This window comes from Heterodontus francisci, chromosome 14 (genome assembly GCF_036365525.1).
Source record: "Heterodontus francisci isolate sHetFra1 chromosome 14, sHetFra1.hap1, whole genome shotgun sequence".
NCBI classification, from domain to species: Eukaryota; Metazoa; Chordata; class Chondrichthyes; order Heterodontiformes; family Heterodontidae; genus Heterodontus; species Heterodontus francisci.
The window spans coordinates 32,602,719-32,616,432 of record NC_090384.1 but is presented as its reverse complement, the minus strand read 5'-3'; the positions used below and the strand labels follow the sequence as shown (position 1 = coordinate 32,616,432).

The window sequence follows — 13,714 nt, the reverse complement described above, 5'->3', positions numbered from 1 at the left end:
TGGAAACAGAGTCTTAAAGGCTTCAACTATACTCAAACATGAACTAAAGAATAACTGCAACATTAATCATTATCCTGTTAGTTTTGAAAGATGAAAGTGTTGAGTGTATACAGTTTACCGATTAGAGCCAAGCTGGATGTATTCCCAAGTGCAATTCTGTCCCCCCTCCCATAAGGATTTTTTCCACTTTGTTCAAATATTTAAAAATGAGGGAGAATGACTAGTGATTAGAATTATCTACTGGGCCAGACCTAGCGCTCTAAACCACTTCCTGTGTAATGAGATCAACTGGACAGGGAAGTACCGTGAATAATCGAGCCATATTATGATTGTAGGGGCCATTCATACAGATGAATTGTGAGGAGCTCTAGCCTTAATCTCTTAGCAGTGATGCAATAGCTGGATTTAAAAGGAACACACATTCATCGATGAGTTTGCACCATCACTGCATGAACTTTAGTGAATACTCTGGGGCAGATGGTAAAAGAACAGTGACCTTAGGAACAATATTCGCTTAAAAATGGTTTATCAAGGAAAACCCTGGCACATTAGCAAAATTCACTGAAAGCTAAATTTTCTAACCCAGCAATTTGCAGCTTCGCTAGCACCAGGGGGTGTTTTAATTTCAACTTGTCAGAATATACTGTTTCCACTATGAATAAACCAACAAACAGAGCAGCATTACATCCATCAAAGCAATTGCTACTGAATGACTGTACCCTGCAAGCCTGAACTGTGGCTTTACCAAGGTTTCCTGTTACCACCATGAAGCAAATGTAACAAATACTGGGGTGGGTGGGAGGGGGAGGAGATGAAAGAAAATGGAGAACAAAAAGGAGCCAGGCTTCTACTGCGCAAACCAAGCAGATTCATCATTAACTAACACCCAACAGCCTTATTACAGACAATAAAAGTGTGAACTTTCAAATCCGTACAATGGTCATACACACAAAAGCATTTTCACCCAATACCTTATTGGTGGGGGGTGAGGGCAGGGGGGCTCAGGGGGGAGGCAGGGAAGAGAAAAGAAAGGTTGGCTACTGGAGCACAATAAACATTACAATTAAAAGGCTAGTACTGGTTCATATTGGAATACTTCAATAGAAGTTCCTAATATTGACAGGGATTACTTCTTTCAGTTATGGGCAATCAAATGCAGTTCAAACTTGTCTCAGAAAGACCCCCACTAACTTTCGCTACCATTGATAGATAGGAGTAAGGTTTAGAATTGGTTACAATAGCTGAGTGGTTATAATACCAGAGCAGTAATCCAGAAATCATGAATTCAAATGTTACCATGGCAAGCGATAAAACTAAGTTCAATAACTCTGGTCAAACCCCTAGCTGGTTGACTAATGTCAATCAGGGATAGAAGCCTATCATCTCTACCTGGTCTGACCTAAATGTGAATCCAGTTCCCAGTTGCTAACTCGTAATGAACTCAGGGTAGCAAGGGTTGGGTAATAAATACAGCCTTGCCAGTGCTGTCCACACCTCAAGACCAATTGTTTTTACAGAGGGCCAAGCTAAAGATAACCAATTCTTCCTTTTTTCTCTCCAGCAACTACTCCCTGTCAAGCATTTCAGGTATGGTAGCGTAATGGTTATGTTACTGATCTAGTAATCTAGATCTTGGGCAAGTAATCTGGAGAATACGAATTCACAATTGCACCAGGGTAGTTTGAAAATTTGAATTCAATTTTGTTTCTTTAAATCTAGAAAATAAAAAGCTGGTTATCAGTAAAAGTGATCAGGAAATTGTTGGGACTGTTATAAAAACTCAACTGGTTTGCTAATATCTTACTTGGTCTTGCCTATATGTGATTGAACTCTGACACCAATGTGGTTGAATCTAAACTTCCCTCTGAAGTGGCCTAGCAAGCCATTCAGTTGTGTCAAACTGCTAATCAGGGCAACTAAGAATGGGCCATAAATGCCAGCCTTGCAAGCCAAGCGACTACCTAAGAATTAATAAAAAGGAGGTGCTTGGACTAAGAGCTTGGACTTGCTTTAAAATGCTGATTCCCCCTCCTATCACCTTTAGAAGCATGGCTAGTGGAAAAAAGAGGCATCGACAATACCTATTAAAACAGGAATTTGATGAATACATGACAGAGATGTCAAAAGGATTTGTAATCCTTATAAAAAACTGGACTACTGATTATGGAAGTCTGATCCCGGCGTAAGGGTGTTTTTAAAATAATATCTTGGTCAGTAACCATTTCTCTTTATACTACTTGTTCTCTTTATTCACTGGGTTGTAGGTCAGAAGACCCACCGACGTTATCTCAGCATTACAAAAACAGCTTCACAGCGAAACAGCATGGTACGAATACCTTATAGTTAATACGCTCCACATGCTTTAATGCTCTACTCTTCCAGAAGGAAATGAGCTGTATGCACTGATCTGAGATTTGAGCACCTTGCTCTCAATAAGAGCTATTCTTCAGTTGAAAAAAATCCACTCATTTCAATTGAAGCCTTTCCCTTTTCTTTGGGTGAGGAGCGGGATTAGTAAAATATTGCCTATCATTCTTGAAAAGGACGCAGCCAACCATTTGGATGGGGCTCGTTCTTTAAGAGTGGGGCCTTTGAAGTTTGACTTGGGCTTTCTCTTTTTTAAATGAAAATCTTGAGATTAGCTCTACGTCACTCTATTTTCAGTTCACCCTTGGACATTTAACACCACCTTCACAAACTAAATACTATGCTGTAAAAATAGTATTGCTTAGCAAAGGTTTACAAAAAACCTGAAACTAAACAGGGGAAATTCTTTTCTGATAATTTTAGTAAAGATCATAAAGGACAAACGTGACAAAAGAAATGTTACATCAAGAAGTTGTCAAGCTTTCTCTTCTCTAAGATAAAGCTCCTTCTAAACTATTTAAAGTATATTCCGTATCAATCCAGGACAAGATTATAATTTTAAATTAGACAAAAAGGATCACTTTAACTGGATCAATCACCTCAGTATTAAGAGTTCCAGCAAATCAGTAAGTTGAATCTCTCAAAATGGAGCCTGTGCCAATAAACAACAGAGTAAGGAAGTCATGTGATCACCATATTGAGGTGACCATTTGAAGTTAGAGATTCATGTTTTTTGATTAAAACTTTAATTAGTGAAACAGTCATGTTTCAAATGTTAAATGGCTTTCAATCGTAAGGATTAGACCCAACAAAAATCTTAACCAGTCTTCACTAAGTAGATATTAAGAAGTTACCTGCTCAGTGGTAAAAGTCCAACAACACTCAAAAAATCGACACCAACCAGGACAATGCAACCCGCTTGAGTGGCACCCCATCCACCACTTTCAACATTCACTCCCTCCACCACCGACGCACAGTAGCAGCAGTGTGTACCATCTACAAGATGCACTGCAGCAACTCACCAAGGCTCCTTCGACAGTACCTTCCAAATCCACGACCTGTACCACCGAGAAAGACAAGGGAAGCAGATGCATGGGAACATCACCACCTGCAAGTTCTCCTCCAAGCCACACACCATCCTGACTTGGAACTATATCGCTGTTCCTTCACTGTCGCTGGGTCAAACTCCTGGAAGTCTCTTCCTAACAGCACTGTGGGTGTACCTATACCCCAAGGACTGCAGCTGTTCAAGAAGGCAGCTCACCACCACCTTCTCAAGGGCAATTAGGGATGGGCAATAAATGCTAGCCTAGCCAACGACACCCACATCCCATGAATGAATTAAAAACCTCAGCAGAGGCAAGGGGGAAATTAGTTTGTGCCAATAGTGCAAATTGGGCTGACAGGGAATTGGCAACCCCCCCTTACACTGCACTCAGTTTCTCTTCCATCATACCAATAAAGAAAATTGGTGTAGATCAATTTCACCTCACCAGCGGATGTTTTCTTAAATCTTTTCAATTTGAAGATATAACTGAGACACACAAACATGTTCCCTTTGGGATTTCTCAGCTTAGAATACCTCCCTTTAAACTTGCACTTGAATCAGTTATCTAGAACTTCAATGAATTTTGCATAGTTGCACAGTTAGTTTAGAAAATCTTTCAATATCCCCCACTCCTACTGTCCACCCCACACAATTCGACCCAAAAAAAAACTACTGGACATGCAAGCTGTCATAACGTTGCTATTTCTCTCTTTAATATGCCCCCAGTGCAAGTCTTTTTTATTTCTCATGCCCATAGATCATCTGCAGGCCTCGGGGTCTGTAAAGACTAGATATTTCAAACTTTGCATCTTTCTCTTAGATACCATGTGACAGCGCCAAGATGGAAAAGCTACTTTTAACCATAGGGCCCCTGCCAGCACCGTTAACTTCCAAGAGTTTGGAAACCAGCACCAGGGAAACCTCAAGACAGATGAAAACCATTTCACGCTCAAAGCACTTCTCTAATCTGGAGACTGTCAGGAGTATATTCAAGCACACAGTCAATTATATTACAATGGTCACTTTTAATTAACTTCAGAATCAACGGTACAAAATGGCATTCAACCCTTTCAGATCTACTCAAAGTTCAATTTGTGAAGAGTTAATTGCACCACACCAGGCTTTAGCAATAGGGTAAGATTATAGTGGGGAGGTTAGTGTTATTTTAATCTCATTTTAAAGTGGCTTCTTCCTTCTTTGCTGTTGTCAAACTGAAGAGGTCCAAGTTAAATCAGCACAAAACTCCTCAGGTGGCATATTTCAAGTTAATGACTCAGGAAAAAAGCATCCAAATGTAACTGGATAAATATGAGAAAAAAAACAGAATTTGCCATTAAACACGTTACAAAGGGGCACTCTACACCCCTCTGCAGAATGTTATTCAGAAGGCAGTATGCAACGACAATCATAAATTTTAAAAGATCAAACACACTGCCAGAGGCAGAACTGGACCTTGTCAAAGTGCAAACACGATCGGACTTGTAAGGTTTAAACACCAGACTTGGCGAAGGCAGAACCTGCTAAGGAACTCCATACAACAGCAGAAACACTCCTTGACATAAACTTAATATGAGGTCCACAGCCATAACTTTATGACAAGAGCATACCACGCACAAAGGGCTCCAGGACGGAATTTACATAGAATCCTCCCAATCTCCTGTCAGAAGTGCAGCAAAACCCACACCATGGCTGGAATTTTGCCCGAGGCAGACAGGAGCCAGCCACCGACTGAAATGTTGGTGGCGATCCCGCTTCCGCCTCGCCTGGGGATCCAATCCATATTTTGCAGGTCCCTGGGCTTTAATTGCTCTGAGGCGGGACTTCCATCCACTTAAGGTGACCACTACTGGGACTGCAGCCCTGCATGCAGAGAAGATGCTTGGGAGACGGGAAGGAAGGTAAGTTTTGGTTGCCTTGCCGGGGGTAATCAGTCGGCCCCTGGCGAGGCAAGGATGGTCATTTGAGGGGAAGGGGGTGGGGTGTGTTGGGTCTTAGGGGTGGTTGGGGTAGCAGGGGTGCCCGATCATGAGGGTTGCCCCAGGACGCTGAGAAGCCGCCTGGTTTCGTCCGGCGGCTTCACCTGGCTCCAGGACGCCCACTTGCCACACGTAAAATCCGCATGGAGGCAGGCGAAGGCCCTTAAGTGGGCGTTAAGTGGCACTTAAGGGTCTTGATTGGCCTGGGGTGGGCAGGCTGTTTCTCGCCGCCGCTGCCCTGCATAAAGTGATGGTGGAGGCAGGAGTGGGTCAGGAAGGTCTTCCGGTGCCTCCCGCTCCATTTTACGCCACCCCCCCAACCCCACAACTACCATCCTGCTCGACGGGGTGGCATAAAATTCCGGTTCATGGATGGCATTTGTTTTAAATATGAGGGCGGGAACAGAGGCGGGTGGTCATTAAGCCCAACCCTGGAGTTCTCATGCCAGTTTCCCAATGTGAACCCAACATGCTCAAAGTTTAAGGAGTTCCAAAGAGAGCGGGAAGAGGCAACCTGCTCGAAATTAATAAATGGCTCGTGATGGCTCTTAAACTTGTTGGCAGCTCATTAAGGGCCAATTTGGAATTTTCATAAAGCATGGATACACGCAGGATTTCAACGACATGGAGGAGGAGACGCTTACACATCGAGGAACAAATCAGAATGACAGGACAGCAGCAAGAGGTACCATTGAAGATGGAGGGCACAGAGATGGTCGTCATTCACAGGCAACCAGCTGCACAGTGTCAGGACAATTATCTGTAATTTCTCTTCATTTTTGACAAGGGCACTGTGGGGAAACAGCTTTGGGAGTGAAGGGGTCCTTTTGCATACAGGCCTCATGGGTTCATGAGAGGGGGAGTTCAGAAAGACTATACATTCCAATTGAAAGGAAAGAAGGACATAACAGGAACTGGGATTAAGATACTCCGAGATTGGATCAACTAGGGGTGAGGAGCAGCATTTGCAAGAGCAGAGGCAGACCCCTGGACAACAAGGGCACAGGGGTGAGGAACAATGGGCAGGAAGGCAATGAAGATGAGACCCTCAGCATAGGGTCTACTGCCAAAGGAGAACCTACCTAGATACATCAGGAGCATCAGTGCCGCTGAAGGCTGCGCCTTTCCAGGCAGCTGGTTGTTCACCTGTGTGCCCTCATTGAGGGTCATCTGAGCATTCTCAGGAACCATGGCTGTAAAAGTCACAGTGGCCCTGCACCTTTTTGCAACTGGTTTCTTCCAAGCAGCGTCAGCAGACATCATTGGCATCTCGCAGGCAGCAGAACATCATTGCATCATGGAGGTAAGTAAGGAATGCTCTGTTCGAGAGAGCAGGGGATTACATTGAATTCAAGGTGGATGGTGGCACTCAAGCTCAATGGGTAGCGGGATTTGTCTCCCTTGCCAGATTCCCTCAAGCGTAGGGGATCATCGTTTGCACTCACGTGGCCTACGAGGCGCTGACTGACCAGCCAGGGAGATTCTTCAACAGGAAGGAATTCCACTCCCTAAATGTTCAGCTGGTATAGCACCACAGCAAGCGCTTTATGCAAGTGTGTGCATGCTATCCTGGATGCTACCATGATGCCTTCATCCTCCGGCAATCACAGGTGCTGCAGCTCTTCACGGAGGAATTGGAAATCCATGGATGGCTGTTAGCAGATAAGGCTTAACCCTTGTAGAGATAGCTGATGGCACCAGTGTGTAACCCAGCCATGGAGACTGAGACACTGTAACTGATGCCACCTGAGCACAAGGGTCATCACTGAGCAGGCCATCTGCCTCTTGAAGACAAGGTTCCGGTTCCTTGACAGGTCGAGTGGCGCCCTCCAGTACACTCCGTCAAGGGTTTCGCGCATTGTGGTGGTCTGCTGTCCCCTCCATAACATGGACCTCCAGAGAGGTGCCAATCTTGAAGAGGGAGAAGCGCTGAAATGGCACAGCACCTTGGAGTATCACAGAATCACAGAATAATACAGTGCAGAAGAAGCACTTCGGCCCATCGAGTCTGCACCGATGCATTAAAACACCTGTCTACCTAATCCCATTTGCCGGCACTTGGCCCATAGCCTTGAATGTTATGATGTGCCAATTGCTCATCCAGGTACTTTTTAAAGGATGTGAGGCAACCTGCCTCTACCACTCTCCCAGGCAGGGCATTCCAGACCGTCACCACCCTCTGGGTAAAAAAGTTCTTCCTCAAATCACCCTTAAACCTCCCGCCCCTCACCTTAAACTTGTGACCCCTCGTAACTGACCCTTCAACTAAGGGGAACAGCTGCTCCCTATCCACCCTGTCCATGTCCCTCATAATCTTGTACACCTCGATCAGGTCACCCCTCTGTCTTCTCTGCTCCAGTGAAAACAACCCAAGCCTATCCAACCTCTCTTCATAGCTTAAATGTTCCATCCCAGGCAACATCCTGGTGAATCGCCTCTGCACCCCCTCCGATGCAATCACATCCTTCCTATAATGTGGGGACCAGAATTGCACACAGTACTCCAGCTGTGGCCTTACCAAAGTTCTGTACAACTCCAACATGACCTCCCTGCTTTTGTAATCTATTCCTCGATTGATAAAGGCAAGTGTCCCATATGCCTTTTTCACCACCCTATTAACCTGCCCTTCTGCCTTCAGAGATCTATGGACAAACACGCCAAGGTCCCTTTGTTCCTCGGAACTTCCCAGTGTCAGGCCATGCATTGAATACTTCCGTGTCACATTACTCCTTCCAAAGTGTATCACCTCACACTTTCCAGCGTTAAATTCCATCTGCCACTTTTCTGCCCATTTGACCATCCTGTCTATATCTTCCTGTAACCTAAGACACTCCACCTCACTGTTAACCACTCAGCCAATCTTTGTGTCATCCGCGAACTTACTGATCCTACCCCCCACATAGTCATCTATGTCATTTATATAAATGACAAATAGGGGATCCAGCACAGATCCCTGTGGTACGCCACTGGACACTGGCTTCCAGTCACTAAAACAGCCGTCTGTCATCACTCTCTGTCTCCTACAGCTAAGCCAATTTTGAATCCACCTTATCAAGTTACCTTGTATCCCAAGTGCATTTGCTTTCTTGATAAGTTTCTCATGTGGGACCTTGTCAAAGGCTTTGCTGAAATCCATGTAAACTACATCAACTGCACTACCCTCATCTACACACCTGGTCACATGCTCAAAAAATTCAATCAAATTTGTTAGGCATGACCTCCCTCTGACATAGCCATGCTGACTATTCCTAATCAAATTTTGCCTCTCCAAGTGGAGATAGATTCTCTCCTTCAGAATTTTCTCCAATAGTTTCCCTACCACTGACATGAGACTCACTGGTCTGTAGTTCCCTGGTTTATCTCTACAACCTTTCTTAAATAGTGGGACCACATTAGCTGTTCTCCAGTCCTCTGGCACCTCCCCCGTGGCCAGAGAGGAATTAAAAATTAGGGTCAGAGCCCCTGCAATCTCCACCCTTGCCTCCCACAGCATCCTGGGACATAACTTCTCCCTGTGTCTGCATGGATTTCCGCCGGCTGCTCCAGTTTCCTCCCACAGCCAAAAAGACTTGCAGGTTGATAGGTAAATTGGCCATTATAAATTGCCCCTAGTATAGATAGGTGGTAGGGGAATATAGGGACAGGTGAGGATGTGGTAGGAATATGGGATTAGTGTAGGATTAGTATAAATGGGTGGTTAATGGTCGGCACAGACTTGGTGGGCCGAAGGGCCTGTTTCAGTGCTGTATCTCTAAATCTAAATCAAAATCAAATCGTCCGGACCTGGAGTCGGAAGAAGAGGAGGAGGAAGACAAGGAGGAAGCTGAAGGAGAGTGGTCCCCATGCTTTGCAGGGATGTCTCCATGGTAGGTTCAGAAAGGGGAATGCTGATCAGGATGGCAGGGACCTGAACGAGACCTAGTTGGCAGGACATTTGGAGATCCTTCATCTGATTCAGAACAAGCATCTGTTAAGAGAAAAAGGCAGCAACCTTTCAATGGCAGAAGCACTGCAAGGCTCCAGAGTGTCCACCTGACGCACTCTTCCCCAACACACTCTTTTGTCCTGCTAACCTTTACTTTCCATTCTCCTGCCTTTCGCCATGATGAAATAGAAACACACAACTCTGTCTTAGTGCAACAACATGCCCAGTGCTTTAACGCATAAGTTTAATTTTATTTACAACAGAAACACCCAAGTGACCCACAGAGTTACATCACTGACATGGTGGCCTGCATTCATGGCCACGGCTAAGATTTGCTCCCCCTGAGGCTGAGGTGGAGGCAGACTGCTCGTTAGTGCCTTTCTGGGACTGAGATGCCCATAGCGGTCAGCCTCATCGTGGAGGTACGGAGGAGGGAGTGCACCTCCAAAGGCTGCTCTACCAGCATTACTGCAGGGACAGCCTCCTTCACAGACAATAACTCTACAGATGCTTCCTGCCTCAGAGGGGCCACCGAGGTGGATGATGATGACGGAGCCCCACTAGGGGTTGCCCTCATCACCATCTGTCACCTCAGCCCTTTCATGCGCCCTTGATCACTAGAGGAAACCACCAGCTGGGACACAGCTGGCATCCACTCCATGCTTCTTTGCACCATTTGTGCCACTGACTGTTCAATGCTACTGATTGCCGCATGAATCCTGTGCATGTCAGTACGCTGTTCCAGCACCTACTCTGAGTGACACCACATATGGCTCTCCATGAGGTTGGCCACTCTCTCAATGGAGAAGTTCATGCGCTCAAAGCATTGAGACATTGTGGAGTATGAGATGAATGGATTTGTCTATTCTCATCCCACGAGTCCACAGTGCCTCAAGTAACTCAGACAGGTGGGCACATGTCTCATTCTGATTCTCCAGCAGAGCCACCTGTTTCGTGACTCCTAATGCTCTGCATCTCTGCCCTGCTGAGCAGGACAGTGCCCGTTCTTCATCCCCCAAGGGGGACTGGCCACAGCCGACACTGCCTCTCCCGTATCCTCCTGCTCTGAAGTGATGTACACTTTACCCTGTGCCACCATTTCTAATACCACGCGAGAACCCGAGGTGCAAGTGAGTGCGAGGGTGCGCAAGGAAGATGTGACAGTGCAAGCTCCGATGTGTCTTCCTCCTCTGACTCCTCCAGAACTCCATGTTGGCGGTGTGTCAACTCCTCCCCCTCTGCAGCTGGTCCTGTGGGAGATATAAGAGAAGGTGGTCATGAGAAATCGTCACCATCAACAGATGCTTCTGCTGCCTAACTAATGAAATGACAGCTTATGCATTGACAGCTTGTTAAACGGGGAGGATTGCCATTCATCCTCTGAAAGTGGAAATGTTGAGATCTTTTCACCCTGCCTTTGTTTATCCAGCTCCAGCATTCCGGTGGCTTGCCACGCTGGCCAGATTAAGGGCCAGCTGCTCAAAATGCATCAGTGATACAAGCTGAGGAACCCCACCACCCAAGTGTGCCCTTGTGCTCTCCCTGGCCTTGTTCTCCCATTTGGCCCGCAAGGTGAAGAAAGATGCTGTTAGGACAATGCCTCTCTCTCACCACTTGAGGCTTTTTTCGCCTAAGATGTTGCAGTCTTCACCGTAGCCTACTGTTCAATAGCGCTAGGGTTATAAACTATGCCTCGGGGTTATCGATGCTGCCGAGCACACATCGCTCCCATGGACATCAGAACTTCAGGATGCCCCTCTCTTTTACATTCTGGTGACTGTTGACAGGAGGCATGCTATCTGGGTCTATCTTTGGACTCACCTTTCCAGACCTATGCAGGTCATTGAAACATTTCCTGCACTGGACAGAGTTCCTCCTCACCACTCCTCTGCTGCCACCTCTATGCCTTCTTGGTCTGCTTTGCAGGGAAAAGGATATGTCTCCATGCTGTCACCATCTCCAATAGCACCCTCAAGTGAAGCGTAAGAAAAACTGGGGGGGTTGGGCCTGCCCCGGCCCTCTCTTCCCACTGCGCTCTGCTCAGCTTCTCCTTCCATCATTGAGACGAATGGCAAGCACAGCAATGGCTGCCACTCGTCCTTTAAATCAGGCCCACTGGCTCCTGTATCCCACCTCCTTCTTGCACCTGCTACCGCTAATTGGGTGGCAAATGCAACCCTGGGCCAATTAAGTTGATTTTCAATTAAAATAGCAACACCTGTGCATTGCTGCGCAGTGCGGGATCAGGATCCGGGAATGAACGCGAAGTCAGGGTCCCAATCCCGGAATTGAAATCCCACCCCATAGCCCTGGATTTCCGCCGACCTTTCACAAAAGTTATAATGGGAGATCAGGAAAATCCCTGCGGATTGCAAGTGCAACAAAACAATAGCAATACGCCTTCTGATGAAGCAGAAAAGCATGCGCTCCTCTCCACTCAGAACTGAGTGCAAAAAATGACTTTGAATTTTCAAGGCTGTATGTTATTGCTGCATTTCACTTCTGTGTGCAATTACACAGAGCAACAGGTAATGTAATTAGGGTTGCTAATTCTGGCTGGACGTTTTCCTGGAGGTTTCATTACATGACCTCTGCCTCCAACTGCTTCACCCTGTCAAGCAATCTTTATTTCCCCATCTTCTATATATTTATAACTAATAAATTAAAGCGCTGAAAGAAAGTGGAAAACAAACTACACAATTTATTTTAATGCCCCAGCGATTTTTTTTCACCCAGATTGCTCGCAATAGTGTCTGGGAGATTAATCTTCAATTTCTGGAGACTCCAAAGCAATCGAGGCAGGTCGGTGACCCTAGGCGCAATAGGATAACTGGTATGCAGGGATTGTGCTGATTTCAACTCCTCTCCATTGTAAACCCACCCGTTGGCTCCCCTACCCTCTGCATTCATACACTCAATTTAGGCATCCAGAAGGCAGATAGCAGACCCGCAACCCAGCAATGCTACTCCCCAACAAAGCAAGGCCTCAGTTGTCATTCACAAGAAGGGACAATGAGATTTCAGACCTACACAGTCATTACAAGTTGCAGCTTGCACTACATCTGTAACATGCACAATCTTAATAAAGCAAGTTTACATTATGTTTAAAGCATCATTTCAACTCCATATCCTGGTTAATCATTCATTGAACAAATCAAACAAAAAAAAGACCATACATTATGCAAATTGCAAGGATTTCAAAAGCATCCTGCTCTCTCCCCAGGGAAACATTTGCCGTGAATTGCCTAAAGTGATGTACTGAGCATCAAAAGCCAGAGAACAGGGAACAATGAATAATTGGATTCAGCCAAGAGAAAAATGTACATCTAGTCACAGAACCTGCAGTTCCTCTTGCTCTGTATCATTAACTTTGCACAGGTCAGTGTGGCAGCTTGTGTCCAAACATTTATCTACAAAATTATATTCAGTCAGCTGGGACTCTGAGCCATTAAGTGGCTGTTTACATTGTATTTTATTGGGATTTAGATGATCTGATGGCAACACTTGGTACGTTCCCAATTAAAGAAAAACATAACCGCTCTCTACATCAACTCGCAGGTTCCCTCAAAACAAAGGAGCAAAGTAGATAGCAGGTTAGTACCTGCTGTAGGTCTGTAACTTCTCCAGCCGAGTCAGTGAGGTACATTATTCCACTGCCACTTTTTCAAAAAGAACTTTAACGAGGAACTTCAGCACACAAAATGTTGCAGTAAACTAGTTGCTATAGATTAGCAGAAGTAACAGAGTGTGAAAAGTAGCCTGTAGTTACCTGCATAAAGATAGGGTAGCCCCATTGGCGATATGAATAATGAATAAGGAAGTCAATGGATAGGTTTTATTTCTAATTTGCAGACTGATGTGGCAAAGTGCGTTATCTGCACTATAAATACAATGTGAAACTGTACCCGTTTGTAAATTTTAGAAGTTACTTTCCTTCCTTCCTCAATTAGAAATTTACTATAAGGAAGAAAGTCATTAGTTCCATTGTGTATGTGCTAAGTCTTTGTAGAGCTATTCAAAACTAACCCCACTCCCCACACTCTCCCCATAGCCCTGTACCATCCTCTGCTTCTAATACTTAGCGAAATTTCCCTGTGCCTCAGCTCTTTGCCTCAACTACTTTTCACACTCTGTTACTTTTGCTGATCTATAGCAACTAGTTTACTGTAACATTTTGTGTGCTCAAGTTCCTCGTTAAAGTTCTTTTTGAAAAAAGTGGCAGTGGAATAGTGTACCTCACTGACTCGGCTGGAGAAGTTACAGACCTACAGCAGATCTACTGCTATCTACTTTGCTCAACTGCACCCACTGGAAATACATTCCACAGTCCAGCAACCCACTTTGTAAAGAAACGTCTAAACTCACTCCCATTTTTAGTGATAATTTTACATTGATAAC

At 45.3% G+C, this 13,714-nt stretch overlaps 1 protein-coding gene across 1 annotated transcript in view; it reads right to left on the bottom strand.

Moving 5' to 3' along the window:
- The window catches only part of mdka (midkine a), a 97,273-nt gene that overhangs the window by 57,892 nt on the left and 25,667 nt on the right, over positions 1–13,714 (bottom strand). The gene's annotated exons all lie outside the window — the stretch shown is intronic.